A 15604-nucleotide genomic window follows, 5' to 3' on the forward strand; every position below is an offset into this window, starting at 1 on the left:
CTCCTCTATCTGTTGGTCGATACCCGGCCACCACACATAAGCCCTAGCAAGGCTTTTCATCTTGACTCCCCCCAGATGACCTTCATGCAGTTCCTTTAGAACTCTCTCTCTTAACTTAGGAGGAATAATCACCCTTGTTCCATACATCAATGTTCCTTCACAGACGGACAGCTGTTCTCGTCTTGCTGAGAATGCCGGTAACAGTGGATCACCATGTGCTGGCCATCCCTTCACTGTCACTTCATAGACCCTGGACAGTGTCGGGTCGTTCCTGGTTTCTCTTTCAATACTTGCATTGGTGACTGGTAAACATTCGATGATGGTCGAGTGAAATAACTCAACAGGGTCAACCGTCGGTGCCTCCTCCTCTGTAGGTAGTGGCAGGCGCGACAGCCCATCAGCATTACCATGCTGCTTTGTACCTTTGAATTCTATCTGATATTGATGTGCCCCTAGGAAAAGGGACCATCTCTGGAGTCTCTGTGCTGTCATCCCCGAAACACCCTTCTTAGGGTTAAAAATGGATACCAACGGCTGGTGGTCTGTCAGAAGCGTAAACTTTTGACCCTGCAGGTAATGATTAAACTTCTTTACTCCCCACACAAGGCTGAGAGCCTCCCTATCTATCTGAGCATAGTTGCGCTCAGCGGAGGTCAATGATCTGGATGCGAACGCAACTGGCCTCTCCTGGCCATTTGGCAACTTGTGTGAGAGTACTGCCCCAATACCATATGGAGAAGCATCACAAGCCAAACGAATAGGCAGCGTTGGGTTGAAGTGAGCCAACACTTCCTCTGAGGTGATCAATGCCTTGCTTTCGCGAAAGGCCCTCTTACAGTCCTCGCTCCACTTCCATGGTACTCCCTTCTGCAAAAGAGCGTTCAGCGGGTGCAGCACCGTGGATAAATTTGGCAGAAACTTATGCTAATAGTTAATCAACCCTAGAAACGACCTCAATTGGGATACATTATCCGGAGCAGGAGCCTTCACAACAGCTTTGATCTTATCAGGAGACTTATGAAGCCCCTCCTGGTCAATGACATGACCACAGTACGAGATCCGCTTCTGAAAGAATTCACATTTCTGGCGATTAACTCGAAGACCATATTCTTTCAATCTGGTGAGCACCAGTTCCAAGTTTGCAAGGTGTTCCTCGTCATCATCTCCTGTAATCAGAATATCATCCAGGTAACATTGTGTACCTGGAATTCCCTGTAATACCTGCTCCATGGCCCTCTGCTAAATTGCTGGAGCCGATGCCACTCCAAAAACCAGTCTATTATACCGGTACAAGCCTCTATGCGTGTTGATCGTGAGATACTGGCGTGACTCTTCCTCAACTTCCATCTGTAAGTACGCCTGCGCCAGGTCTATCTTGGTGAAGTGTTTCCCGCCAGACAACGAAGCAAAGATATCCTCAATCCGCGGAAGCGGATACTGCACCGTGTGAAGCACCGGATTAACAGTGATCTTGAAATCTCCACAGATGCGAACCTTCCCCGGTTCCCCCGGCTTGTTGCTCGATGAACGCTTCATGACGGGGACAATGGGCGTGGCCCACTCACTCCAGTCTACCTTAGACAGTACTCCTGAACGTTCTAGCCCTTCCAGCTCAGCTTCCACAGCAGGTCGTATTGCATAAGGTACCGGTCTGGCTTTGAAAAATTTCGGTTTGCATGTTCTTCAACCTTGATGTTTGCCGTAATTCCTCTCAGTGTTCCCAGTCCCTGTTGGAACACCTCTTTAGCATCGTCCAATATTCTGGACAATCGTTTAGGTTTGACATCTTTTGTACCGGAATCTACCGTTAGTGCTTTTAAGGAATGCCAGTCCATATTTATTTTCCTAATCCACTCCCGTCCCAGTAGTGGTGGACCTCCCTCAGGTAGCACATATAAGTCCATTCCTCGGCTTTCTTTGCCCTTGTGGACCACCTTTACCTCTATCTTCCCGATGGGGTATACTCTTTGCCCCGTGTATGTTTTCAATACAATCTCCGTATCCCGTAGGGGAATATGTGGGAATAACCTTTTGTAATCTTTCTTATTCATGACCGTCAATTCCGATCCAGTGTCCAATTCCATCTTCACTTGGACTCCTGCTATCTGAAGTGTGACCCAAATTGTTTGGAGGTCTGCTTCCTTACCAACATTGTGTACTCTTCGACTACCCAGTTCATTACTGCTGGAGTCTGAATCTGACTTCTGTTCGTTCGAACTGTTCTCTGTCACCTTGTGTACCTTTCTGTACTTTTCCTGCGGTGACTTTTTGTTGCTGGTCTTCTTTTCTGACCGGCATACTTTAGCTATGTGACCAAGCCTGCCACATTTTCTGCATTCCTGATTTTTGAACCAGCACTGGTTCTGATCGTGCGTTGTCTTTCCACAACGATAACATTTTACTGTACTCAAGACCATTTGATTGGTGCAGAGTTCCGGTGACCGTAGCTGCATTTCCGCAGTGCCTCTCGCTGCGGCTTCTTGCGATGCTGCAATAGTGACAGCTTTATCAAGCGTAAGATCATTCTCCTCAAGCAGTCGCTTTTGTGTTCCTTCTTTTAACAATCCACACACAAATTTATCTCTCAGCGCATCTGCTAGTCCTGTTCCAAACTGACAGTACTTCGATAGCTTATGTAGTTCAATTAAAAATTCAGCGTTGCTTTCGTCTTTCAACTGCGTTCTTCTGTAAAATTTAAATCGTTCCGCTATCATCAGCGGCGTGGGGTTTAAATGATTTTTCAGGACAGTAACAATATTCGCGAAAGTCTGATCCGCCGGTTTATTTGGTGATAGAAGGTGCTTCAATAGCCCGTATGTCTTCGCACCCATTGAGCTTAATAAGGTTAGTGCTTTCTCATCATCTGGTACCTTATTTGCTTTACAATAAACTTCCATGCGTTCTACATATGTGGTCCAATCTTCGATATCACTATCAAAGGTATTAATGCTCCCATGTTTAGGCATCCTTGCAAGTTTTTAAATGTTTCTTTTTTTTTTCAAAATGGTGGCTTCCCGCGCTTGTCTTCTTCCCCTGCCTACTAAAATGGCGGCTTCCCGCGCTTGGCGGTCTTTCCCGCGCTCGTCTTCTTCCCCCGCCGACTACAATGGCGGATTCCCGCATTTGCCTTCTTCCCCCGCTGGCTGCAATGGCGATTGCCTTGCTGCTGCCGTTCTCGCCTCCCCAGCGGTTCTCACTCCCCGACGCTGCTTTGCCTCGCAGCCCCGCTTGCAGCCCGGTCCTTTACACCGGCTGCGTTTGAATTCTCCGCGGCTCTCGTGCCTTAAGCTACTCAACTCCCCGACGCTGCTTTGCCTCGCAGCCCTGCTTGCAGCCCGGTCCTGTACACCGGCTGCGTTTGAGTTCTCCGCGGCTCTCGAGCCTTAAGCTGCCCCAGTCGCTGCGCCTCTCGGCCTCGATTGCAGCCCGGCCCTTTCTACCGGCCGTGGTCGAGCTCTCCGCCCTTATTCCTCCATTTTCCCTCCCCTACTCCACAGTCAATGCAGCCGACTTTCTGCTCGTGTCGCTGATCGGCTTACCCACCACCATGGTAGAAGGGATGATCACTGCCTGTCGCTGATGGAGGGCTTCGTGGTCAGAATTCTTTTTCTTTTTAACCCGGGTTCTCGATGCCTCCCGTGCGATGGTGCTCAGCAGGATGATGAGGGCGGATGCCTCTTCTCGACGCCCGTTTTGAGGACGAAGCTGCCTTGGATGTAAAATTGCCGCAGGGTAAGATCGGACTCGTCGCCACTGTTGAGTCTGTGTGTCCCAGTTATGTTTAGGATCAATCACTGGACACAGACAACAAGAATAACTTTTAACAGGTCTTTACTATTCGGAGGTCAGGGCTGAACTGCCCAGCAAATCCCTACACAACACTTATATACCGGTGTGGTCACCACCGGTATTACAGTATTACAGTATACAGCAGCCAAGAGAAAGTAGTACATCTCTTAAGGTAGTTCTCTTAAGGTGGAACAGGTTACATACACCACATGCAGTGTCGGAAAAATGTGAGGTTGGAGGAAAGGGTTCCAGTTCTAACAATAGGTCATCAACCTGAAACATTAACTCTGTTTCTCTCTCCACAGATGCTGCCTGACCGGCTGAGTAATTTCAGCATTTTCTGTTTTTATTATGGAAATGATGCAAGTCACCATAAGGGCTTGAGGATTGTTGTAGTTGTATCAATAGCGGTTGTACTGCTGTGTCAAGGGAAATATTGAAGACAATGCCTTGCTTTGTTGTCTTCTTCGAATCTTCAAGTGGTGCTTGTGTGTCACTCCATTGTACCCTGTAATCTTCAAGAAAGCCTTTAGTTATATTTAGAACTCATTTCCACGTCCTTTTCAAAACACAGAACATTTTTTGTTCCTTTTGTGAAAGGATTAGATTATGAAAATCTGTGAACCTGGATTTATTTTATAACATTTTGATTTTTCCGGTTTAATCTTGGATAGTATTAAAAATGAATTATGCTCCCTAAAAGATTTCTAGTGAATCTGTATAAATACAGACCTTATGAAACATAATTGGAAACATTCTCTGTCGAATTATTTTCAATCGTTTTCCCACTAAAAATCCTTCCTACGGGACCAGATGCCCTTTTATCTCAGAGAACAAATGAAGAAAGCAGTCGAACATTTTCAGTGTACTTGAATGCGTAGTAAATGTCTTTGGTATACCATCAAATGTAGTTGTTAGCTTTCTTCTAAAGAATGTAAGAACATACGAAATAGGAGCAGGAGTCGGCCATACGGCCCCTCGAGCCTGCTCCGCCATTCAATAAGATCATGGCTGATCTTCTACCACAACTCCACCTTCCTGCCCGAACCCCATATCCCTTGAGTCCTTTAGTATCCAAAAATCTACCCATCTCTGTCTTGAATATACTAATTGTTAAAGCATTGATTTTACTTGCATTGCATCTTTTAATTACAAAATAATTTATTAAATCAACAATAATTAAATCAGCGACTGCTGATGGGTTAACCAAAAATGAAATACATGTTTTTCTTCTTTCAATATGATTTTATGTTATTAGCATGAGATAGGCCTTGAGTTTAATCGCGAGTGAATATTTTTACACACTGATCTGCTGTAATCTCAATATGCAAAAATATCTTCTGACGAGGTACCAATTGGTGCTCATTAACTTCAGCACAATTACTCTTTGGCCTTCTGATAAGTGTTCTGCTTTCTGTTAGTGAGAGCTGAAAAATGCAGTGGAATGCTTCATCGCTTCTGTGTGTCGTTTTCAAACAGGTGCAATGTTTGATTTTTTTTAAATCTCATACTTAAAACAGTTCTCATTATCCTACCAGCTGCAAGACACATGGGTATAATAGATGAAAATTTTACAATTAGCCATTCTGCGTTAGGATTGTAGGAACAGCAGTTGGCCATTCAGCTCTTCGAGCCTGTTCCAACATTCATTTCGATAGTGGCTGATCTGTAACTGAATTCCGTTTAGCCACCTTTGATCCATATCCCTTGCTAGCATTACCTAATAAAAATTGGTCAATCTCAGTCTTGAAAATTTCAAAACATCCTAGCATCCACAATAATTTGGGAGAAGAGATTTCAGGTTTGCTCTATCTTTTATGTGAAAAGTGCTTCCTGATTTCACTCCTAAATGGCCTAACTCTAATTTTAAGTTTATGCCCTTTGTTCGGGCTTCCTCAACAGAGGAAACAGTTTCTCTGGGCTCGAATTTTCAAGCCCCGTCGAGGCGGGTTTGGAGGCGGGAGTGGTGGGAAAATTGCAGAATCGGGGGGCACGAACCCATCCTGCCCCCAACCCTCCTCCGTGCCAATGTCCCAGGAGGCGGGTATCCGACCTGTGCTGGGAGCCGCCTCCCCGAGGCGGGAAGGGGATTAGTGCCAATTAACTGCCTGTTAACAGGTAGTTAACAGGCAGTTTTTTGCCTAATCCCTATTTTTAGCCCTGAAGTGTGGGCTTCCCGATGGCTCCGAACCACGCCAAGTTAGCGAGGCGGACCGTCGGTCTGAAGGAGTTGGAGGGGTCGAGATGTCCATTGTGCAGGTGAGTGATGGGTGCATGTGTGCAGAGGTGAGTGTGTGAGGTAAGTGTAAAGTGTTTTAATAAGTTTTACTTACCTTTACTTTCTCCTGCAGGCTTCCTTCCTTCAGGTCTCGGGAGCCCCTCATCTCACCGGCACAGAAAGCAGAATGGCCGCTGAACTGTCAAAATCTACAGCATTCTGCTTTCTGGTCTGGAGCGCCCTCTAACTGAATCTGAGTAGAAGGACTCAAGTTAGAAGACAGATTGTCAGTGTTTGACAGCTTCACAGAGCTGTCAAACGCTGATTTTTCATCTGTCAAAAGCTCTTGACAGATGAAATGTCAATCACTGATGTCACCAGTAACCAGGTGTCCCTTAATTGGCCTGCTGAGCCCGCTGGGCGGGCTTAACAAGGTCAATCAAGGGAAAATAGCGTGGGTTGGCCACAAGTCGATGGAGGCGGGACTACAACCCAAAAAGTGGGAGTCCCGCCTCCATCACATCCCCATTGACAAAATCCAGCCCATAGTGTCTACCTATTGAATCATTTTATCATTATAAACACGTCAATTAAATTATCCCTCAACCTTCTAAACACAAGGGAATACAAGTTTATGCAACCTGTCTTCATAATTTAAGCCCTGGTATTATTCTGGTGAATCTGTGCTGGACCCCCTCCAAGGCCAATCTATCCTTCCTGCGGTGTGGTGCCCAGGACTGAACGCGGTTACTCCAGATGGGGCCTGACTTGGGGGGGGTCCAGCTACATAGATCATTAAAATATCATGAACAGGTACAGAAAATCATCAAAAAGGCTAATGGATGCTGGCCTTTATATCTAGAGGACCAGAATATCACAGAATCACAGAAACCCCACAGTGCAGATAGAGGCCATTTCGGCCCATCGAGCCTGCACTGACACATATCCCACCCGATCCCCGTAACCCCTAGACCAACACATATCCCACCCTATCCCCGTAACCCCACGTATTTAATCCCCCTAACACTAAGGGTCAATTTATCATAGCCATAATACAAGGGGGTAGAAGTTATGCTGCAGCTATACAAAGCCCTGGTCAGACCACACCTGGAGCACTGGGAGCAGTTCTGGGCACCACACCTGAGGAAGGAGATATTGGCCTTGGAGGGAGTGCAGCGTAGGTTTACCAGAATGATACCTGATACCTGGAGAAATTCGATATCGCCCCATTTGGGGCACTAAATTTTGAAATCGTGGAAAATTAGTGCCAGGCGCTAATGAGTCTGAGCTTCCCCTAAATTGGCTGTTAGCGCTCCAGGAAAGACCCGGTGTGCTCAATCAATTGCTACTGACCTCAGTGGGGCGCTACAGGGGTGCTATGAGCAGAGCGCTAATGAATTTCATGTGCTATGCAATCCTTCACACTGGCTCCTTCCAGCTCTTAAAGGGGAGGTTGCATCATTGTGCAGATGCTCATTATCAGCAGTGTTGGCTGTGAAGGTGACCTGCTAACAACTCAATCCCCTGATCGTGATGGCTGCTCCCACTCCCAGGGAGCGAGCTCGTCGTTTCATGGATGAGGCATTGGTCATGGGAGTGGAGCGAATGAGGACAGTGCTGTTCCCAGACACTGGAAGGAGGCCATTTCCCCAGGTCTTCAGGGCAATGTGGAGGGAAGTGGCCCAGGAGGTCTCGGCCAGTAGTGTGGTCATACGCAGCCTGACACAGTGCCAGAACAAATTCAATGACCTCACTCGGGTGGTCAAGGTAAGTACATGCTTCAACAGGTCCTACAGACCAGCATCTGAACCTCAAGGCCAGGGGAAAAGGGTGGCTCGGGAGCCAATTCCCCAGAGGGTGAATTCGCATGCAACTTCTGCTGCACAGGACTCAGATGACAACCTCGATGGGGAGGCGTTCACAAGAAGGGTGATGGCCACGCACTCTGAGATGATAGGTGCAATGGCAAGGGTGCCCGAGAGCCACTCGGCAATGGTAAGGAGTGTGGAGGAGTCTGCCTCCAACCTTGCACAGAGCTCTGCGCATACCATGGGGCCCATCATTTCCACTCTGCAGAGGATGGCGGACGCCCAGAGAGACCGTGCGGATCCAGATCTCAAGACACATGTCATGGGTGATGTGGAAGCTTCCATTGCAGCATAGGTGGAAGCGATGCAATGTCTTAGTGCTGTAATGCAGGCAATGGTTGCTGCCATCGAGCCTCAGACTGCTCTCATGCAGTCTCAGCTTGATGCGACGAAAGCTCTGACTACTGCCATCATCGCTGGGTCCACCACAGTCCACCGGGGATCTCATGGTGTCGCAGCAGGCCAGCAATCTGTGCTCTAGCAGATTGGTAGGGACGCTGAGGTGCTGCCCCGGGGAAGTGGCAGTGGGTCAGTGGAGCAGGAACCTGCTGCCCTCTCTCAGGAAGACAGCATTCCTGATCCCACCACTGCCACTCAGCCATTGCACTTGTTGCTTCCTGTCATCCAACCCAGGCCAGACTGCTGACGCCCATGCTGAGGTGGTGCAGTCTACAGCTGGGCCTTTCAGCTCCAGAGCTGGTCGAGGGCGTCCTGCAAGGCCATCTGTAGTTTCTGGCATTGACACACAGCAGCCTTCCACCAGCTCTGCTGCAGCCACTGGGGAGACACTACGTAGGAGCAGTGGATTAGGGAAAGGCACTGTAAAGAGGGGAAGTAAGGGTTTGCACAAGGGTCATTAGTTAATATTGTTGCTGATTATATGTGGTTGCTGAATGTAGATAAAATGTATTATTGGAATGTTGCAGATTTGGGGCTGTGTCTCATGTCAGCTTTGGGGTGTGGTATGGAATGCGAAATTGATGGAATGATAGGGACGGGCTGAGCAACCGGAAGATGGCCTCCAATTCATTGGAACCAAAGTCTGATGAAGCGGTCACGGACAGCCCTTCCACAAGGCCGATTGAGTGGCGGCTTCCTCTGTCGCTGATGTTCATGCTCCTGTTCCTCCTCTTCCTCCTCCTCCGCCTCCTCCTTGTCTTCGTCCTCGTCCCCCTGGTCTCCCTCTTCCTCCTCCTGAGGTGGTGACGCGATGCCTGGTGGCAATGGCTGGGCCTTCATGATGGCTAAGTTATGCAACATGCAGCAGACGATGACGAAAAGGGACACCCGCTCTGCCGAGTACTGGAGGTCTCCTCGCGGGCGGTCAAGGCAGCGGAACCATTGCTTGAGCACTCTGATGTTCTGCTCAATGATGTTCCTGGTGGCAGCATGGCTCTCATGGTATGAGTGCTGGGCAGGAGTGTTGGGGTTGCTGAGGGGAGTCATGAGCTAGGTGGAGAGTGGATAGCCCTTGTCTCCCAGCAGCCAGCCGCCAGCTTGGTGTGGTGGCTGGAACAGAGCTGGCAGGATGAAGGCTTCATGGCTGCTGCCAGGATAGCGGGCATTGACAGTGAGGATTCACTGTGTGTGGTCACACACCAACTGCACATTAAGTGAGTGGTAGCCTTTGCAGTTACAGAATACCTCAGGATTGTTACAGAGTGTTCGCTGTGGTCATGGGGAAGGAAATGTAATCCCTTCTCCTTCTGTAGAGAGCATCTATGACTTTGCGGATGCAGAAAACATTTGACCCCTTGTGACCCCACCTCATTGTTCTTTGATGTAATGTTTTCCTGACTGACCTGTTTGGATACCATTCACACCTTTGATTGCTGTGATTATCTCTCTGCCGAGGTGTGATAAATGGCAGTTAGAAAGATTACCTGTAATCATCTGGCATTATTCTCTGACTATATAAGCTGTGTCTTTATGCATCTCTCCACTTCACCTGATGAAGGGGCAGCGCTCCAAAAGCTTGTGATTTCAAATAAAACTGTTGGACTATAACCTGGTGTTGTGTGACTTCTTACATTTGTCCACCCCAGTCCAACACCGGCATCTCCACACCACTGAGAGAGCCGTGGTGGTCCTGATGTGAGGCTCAAGGTGTGGCTGCAGCAGGTGGCAGAGCTCTGTGACCACCTCCTTGGTGAAGCGGAGCCTTCTATGACACTGTTCCTCAGTGAAATTGATGTAGAAGAACTGCTGCCGGAATAGCCTGGGTGGGTAAGGCCTCCTGTTGAGAGCCCTGTTGGCCCTCCTCCCTCTGGCCACATTTTGCAATCTCTCTCTCTGCCTCTGCTGCCTCCGACGTTGATGCTGGAGGGCGAGGTCCAGCGCCAGTACAGCCCCCTTTGAAGTATGGAAATGTTGCACTTTCAAATCTCAACTAAATGAAAGTGAATAATATTTCTGAGCCAGAAGACTCCTTCAAGTGAAAAACGCTGAAATCGCTCAAAACGCCTGTTTGCCTATTTCAAACTGACAAAGCAGCATTCTTTGTCGACTAAAAATAAACCGGATGTTGACGCCTTTATATCACGCTCCTCCAACACTCATCCGACTGCAGACTGCCTCCTCTACCTGTCGTTGCTAACGGCAGGCGCTCAGGCAGGGGGCGAGAGTGAATTTCTGAGCTGGGGCGCTGCGCAGCCGGATGACGTCATGATCTCCGGGCTCAGGAGACCGTGACTAGTGATTACCGCCGCCGCAAACCTCCACTTCAATTTGGCGGGCGTCGGTACTATTGCTAAGCCGGTAGTGCCCTGTTAGCGCCACTAGGAGGCACTAACGGGAGGTGCAAAGGTACCCAATTTCTCCCCCTGGACTTCAAGGGTTAAGTTACGAGGAGAGATTACACAAATTAGGGTTGAATTTAGAAGGTAAGGGATGATCTGATCGAAGTTTTCAAGATATTAAGGGGAACAGATAGGGTAGATAGAGAGAAACTATTTCCGCTGGTTGGGGAGTCTAGGACTAGGGGGCAGAGTCTAAAAATTAGAGCCAGGCCTTTCTGGAGTGAAATTAGGAAACACTTCTACACACAAAGGGTGGTAGAAGTTTGGAACTCTCTTCCGCAAATGGCAATTGATGCTAGATCAATTGTTAATTTTAAACCGGAGATTGATAGATTTTTGTTAACCAAAGGTATTAAAGGATATGGGCCAAAGGTGGGTATATGGAGTTAGGTCGCAGATCAGCCATGGCGGAACAGGCACATTGAATGGCGGAACAGACTCGAGGGGCTGAATGGCCTCCTTCTGTTCCTATATTCCTATGTTCCAAGGCTCTGTACAACTGAAGCATACCCTTCTTCACTTTGCATTCCAACCCTTTTGAGATAACTTGTTGGATAACCTGTTGAATAGCTAATTGCTCATTCTCTCTTATTAAACCAAGGATTTATTAATAGCTTCCTCATTTTTTTTTTTAGATGGATTACTTTGATAAATAGCGTGACCCGACCATCCAATGTAACTACACTAGTGCATTTCTCAAAATGCAGGGTGTCCGTGGTGGCTACCATATGTCCGGCTACCGTATGCCCAACACAAAGCACCCTCTGGTGGGGGTCAGTAACTGAAGCTGTTTGTGCTTTGATGGTTCTATGTGAAGCCCTTGGAAGATGTCATTGCGGCGAAGGTTTCACATAGCAGCCTGAATGGGTGGCCTGCTGAGGTAAGGGTAGCATATGAGATGTAGTGAAGGAGCTGTAAGGTTGTAAAAGGGCTTGGCATGGAAAAGCAGTAAATGTGGAGCAGGCTGACAGGCACGGAGGCATAGTGGTAAGCACTGTTACCTCACAGCGCTAGGGACCCGGGTTCGAATCCGGCCTCGGGTGACTGTCTGTGTGGAGTTTGCACATTCTCCCCGTGTTTGCATGGGTTTCCTCCGGGTGCTCCGGTTTCCTCCCACAGTCCAAAGATGTGCGGGTTAGGTTGATTGGCTATGATAAAATTGACCCTTAGTGTTAGTGAGATTAAATACATGGGGTTACGGGGATAGGGTGGGATATGTGTTGGTGTAGGGGTTACGGGGATCGGGTGGGATATGTGTCGGTGCAGGCTTGATGGGCCGAAATGGCCTCTATCTGCACTGTGAGGTTTCTGTGATTCTGTAACATTTTGTGGCATGCAATCTTGGGCTATCTAACTGGTACGTGGCAGCATTACCTTCCCACCTTCCCTAAAGTGTGCATATTCTTTCACATCTACCCCAAGTTGCAGGGAGGATGTTTCCCCTGGCTGGGGGGCTCTAGAATGAGGGGTCACAGTCTCAAGATACAGGGTAGGACATTTAGGATTGAGATGAGGAGAAATGTCTTCACTCAGAGGGTAGTGAACCTGTGGAATTCTCTACCACAGAAGTCTGTGGAGGCCAAGTCACTGAATATATTTAAGAAGGAGATAGATAGATTTCTAGACACAAAAGGCATCAAGGGATATGGGGAGAGAGCGGGAATATGGTATTGAGATAGAGAATCAGCCATGATCATATTGAATGGCGGAGCAGGCTCGAAGAGCTGAATGGCCGACTCCTGCTCCTATTTTTCTATGTTTCTATATAAGAGCTGTGGAATTCTCCCCGGTATCCTGGCTAATATTGATCCCTCAGCCAACATCACCAAAACAAGATTATCTGAATCATTTATCTCATTGTTGTTTGTTGGATCCTGCTGATATGCAAATTGGCTGCCGCGTTTCCCCACCTTACAACAGTGACTGCACTTCAAAAAGTACTTCATTGGCTGCAAAGCGCTTTGGGACATCCTGAGCTCTATATAAGGCGCGATATAGATGCAAGTTCTTTCTTTATATAGCACTGAACTTGACCACCAGGCATGGCACACTGCCATCTCGTAATGCGAAGGCCCTGGAGTGCCAAGCCTTCCTCACACCCACCTCATGTAGCAGCATGCCCACTTTGCCCACCATCAAAAAGGGAAGGCAGGTGTGGCACCCCCTCCCTCCACTACCAGCCCACAGATTCCGCTTTGCACCTCGACACTGGGGTTTGCCTTCCCTTGCTTTTAGCCTGCCACCCTTTCCCCCCCCCAACCATGTCCGCCTTGGCCAAGGTTGAGAAAGGCTTAAAAGCTATTTTTACAACATTTGGAAAGGTTAATAGAAATGTTTTGCCTCCAGTTCCTTGAAGATTTTGTGTTGAGATATCCTGCCCATGATCACCCCATGCATCGAAGCCAATCTGCACAGGCGGCTTGTTCAAATGATTTAAATAACCTAACCCCTCCAGTTCAGGTGAGGTGAGATTACCCTGCTAGTTGTGTGCCGTGCATGCAAAGTGCACAATTGCTACATTTCTACTGATGGTTGTTTGGCTCCCTCACACCGTTGAGCTCGACCCATCCCAGCAAGCTGCTGTGGCATTTACGTTGAACAAGGTATTCAAAAGTCGATAGGAATTTACTTGTCATCTTAAAAAAAGCAAGTTCCTGATGGTGAGGCTGCCGCTATATTTATTACTGTTGATGAGATCAGAACTGACTGAATCTTGAACTGCATATTTTGTTTGTACATATTGGCCTAAGCAGTCACCTAATTTAATTCACATAGATGATATCTAATATGGGGGTTATTTGTCTTAGTTGTAGACAGACGAATGGATAAGAACATTTTAACAGAGTGCTTTAAAGCCTCACGGAGAAGGAGCTGACAAGAAAAACACCCAGTGCGAGCATGCTTTGAGAGATTTCAGCTGCTGTCTTCTTGAGACTGACAGTAATTTCCAATCACTGAGTGCTTAAGTGACTGAACTCTTCAACTGAAAATTTAAAATACACTTCAATCACTTAGGTAGCCAGAGAATGAAATGTAAAACCTCAACTGCTATAGAATACATTTACAGTGGATCGCTTGTGATTTAGTTATTATCCTTCAATGTGCACTGACTAATGTACAGTGAAACCATTGTGCTTCCGATCTTTTGGTTCAGACAATCCTTCCAGTTTATGACATCTCCTGAACTCGCTGATTGTATAACTGCATGAATTGACATTTTTTTTAAAATCATTTAATTACTTGATGAAATGGGTATCCGGTGAATTTACACGAGACATTTAGCTATCTTAGATTTTAGTCATTAACCACCTTCCCCTGAGCCACAGTGGCATCATAGAACCATAGAATAGAACAGCACAGAATGAGGCCATTTGGCCAACCCTGTTTGTGCCGGCAATTCAGTCAGTCCCACTCCCCAGCTCTTTCCCCATATCCCTGCAAAATTTCCTCCTTCAGTTATTTAAACTGAGACGTAATCTGCATTGCATGGACTACACAGTGCTGATTCAAATATTGAGTAAGTTTTGGGTATCTCTTCATGAGGGCTGAAATGTCTGTCGGGGTAAGCTTAGAGTAACTATCCACTTTATCTGGGGTATTCGATACACCAATTCTAGAGCATCTAATGAACCTACTGCATTGGTTTGGATGAGCCTGGATCTTCTTGTGGTGAAGCTTGGAACCCTTATGGAAGTTGCCTTGGGGAAAATATAGAGAAGCAATGGGATTGAATTAAGAAACCTGGCACCTATTCCTTTCCATACCTGCTTGAATCTATAGGTAGACTTAGTGGGTAGGAGTATCCTGGGGCACTTCGGGAGCTGTGAGGATTGAATGGAGAGGTTGAACAAGCCCATCAATGCCATTGATTTTTTGAAAAGTTTAGAGATTGCAAAAAACATTTCCCTCCCAATGTTCGTAGCACATGTGGAATAAACTCTCAACAACCAAAACCTACATTATATGCAATCATTAACATAGAAAACCATCCCATGGTGCTACACAGTGGCATTATCATAAAAATGGATACCGAGGTAGAGGGAGATATTTAAGAGAGGTGGCACTTGGTCAATGAAATGGGTTCCAAGGAGGGTCATAGAGTCATAATGGCACAGAAGGAGGCCATTTGGCCCATCGAGTCCACGCCAGCTCTCTGTAGAGCAATCCAGTCAGTCCCATTCCCCCGCTCTATCCCCGTAGCCCTGCAAGTTTATTTCCCTCAAGTGCCTATCCAGTCTCCCCTTGAAAACATTGAGTGTCTCCGCTTCCACCACTTCCGTCGGCAGCGAGTTCCAGGTCCTCACCACTCACTGCGTAAAAATGTTTTTCCTCACACCCCCCTGTATCTCTTGCCCAAAACCTTACATCTGTGTCCCCTAGTCCTTGTACCATCAACTAGTGGGAACAGCCTTTCCCCATCTAGCCTATCCAAACCCGTCATAATCTTGTACACCTCTATCAAATCACACCTCAACCTCCTTTGCTCTAATGAAAACAAATCCAGCTTCTCCAACCTGTCCTTGTAGCTAAGATCCCCCATCCCCAGAACCATTCTGGTAAATCTCCTCTGCACCCTCTCAAGTGCCTTCACATCCTTCCTAAAGTGTGGTGACCAAAACTGGATGCAATACTCCAGTTGTGGCCTAACCAGAGCTTTATAAAGGTTCAGCATAACTTCTCTACTTTTGTACTCAATACCTCTATCCCATATGCTTTGCTAACCACTCTCTCAATATGTCCCGCCACCTTCAGGGACCGATGCACATTAACTCCCAGGTCCCGCTGTCCCTGCACACTCTTTTAAACTGTGCCATAAAGTGTATACTGTCCCTCCTGTAAGATTTGCAAAATTTCTGCATTTCCCCGAAGGCTGTTATTAATAAACGGGACCCTGCGTGGACATTTTAAATCAAAAGGGGTACCCAAGATGG

This window comes from Somniosus microcephalus, chromosome 10 (genome assembly GCF_052327205.1).
Source record: "Somniosus microcephalus isolate GS21.2 chromosome 10, FLI_Smic_1.0, whole genome shotgun sequence".
Lineage (NCBI taxonomy): Eukaryota > Metazoa > Chordata > Chondrichthyes > Squaliformes > Somniosidae > Somniosus > Somniosus microcephalus.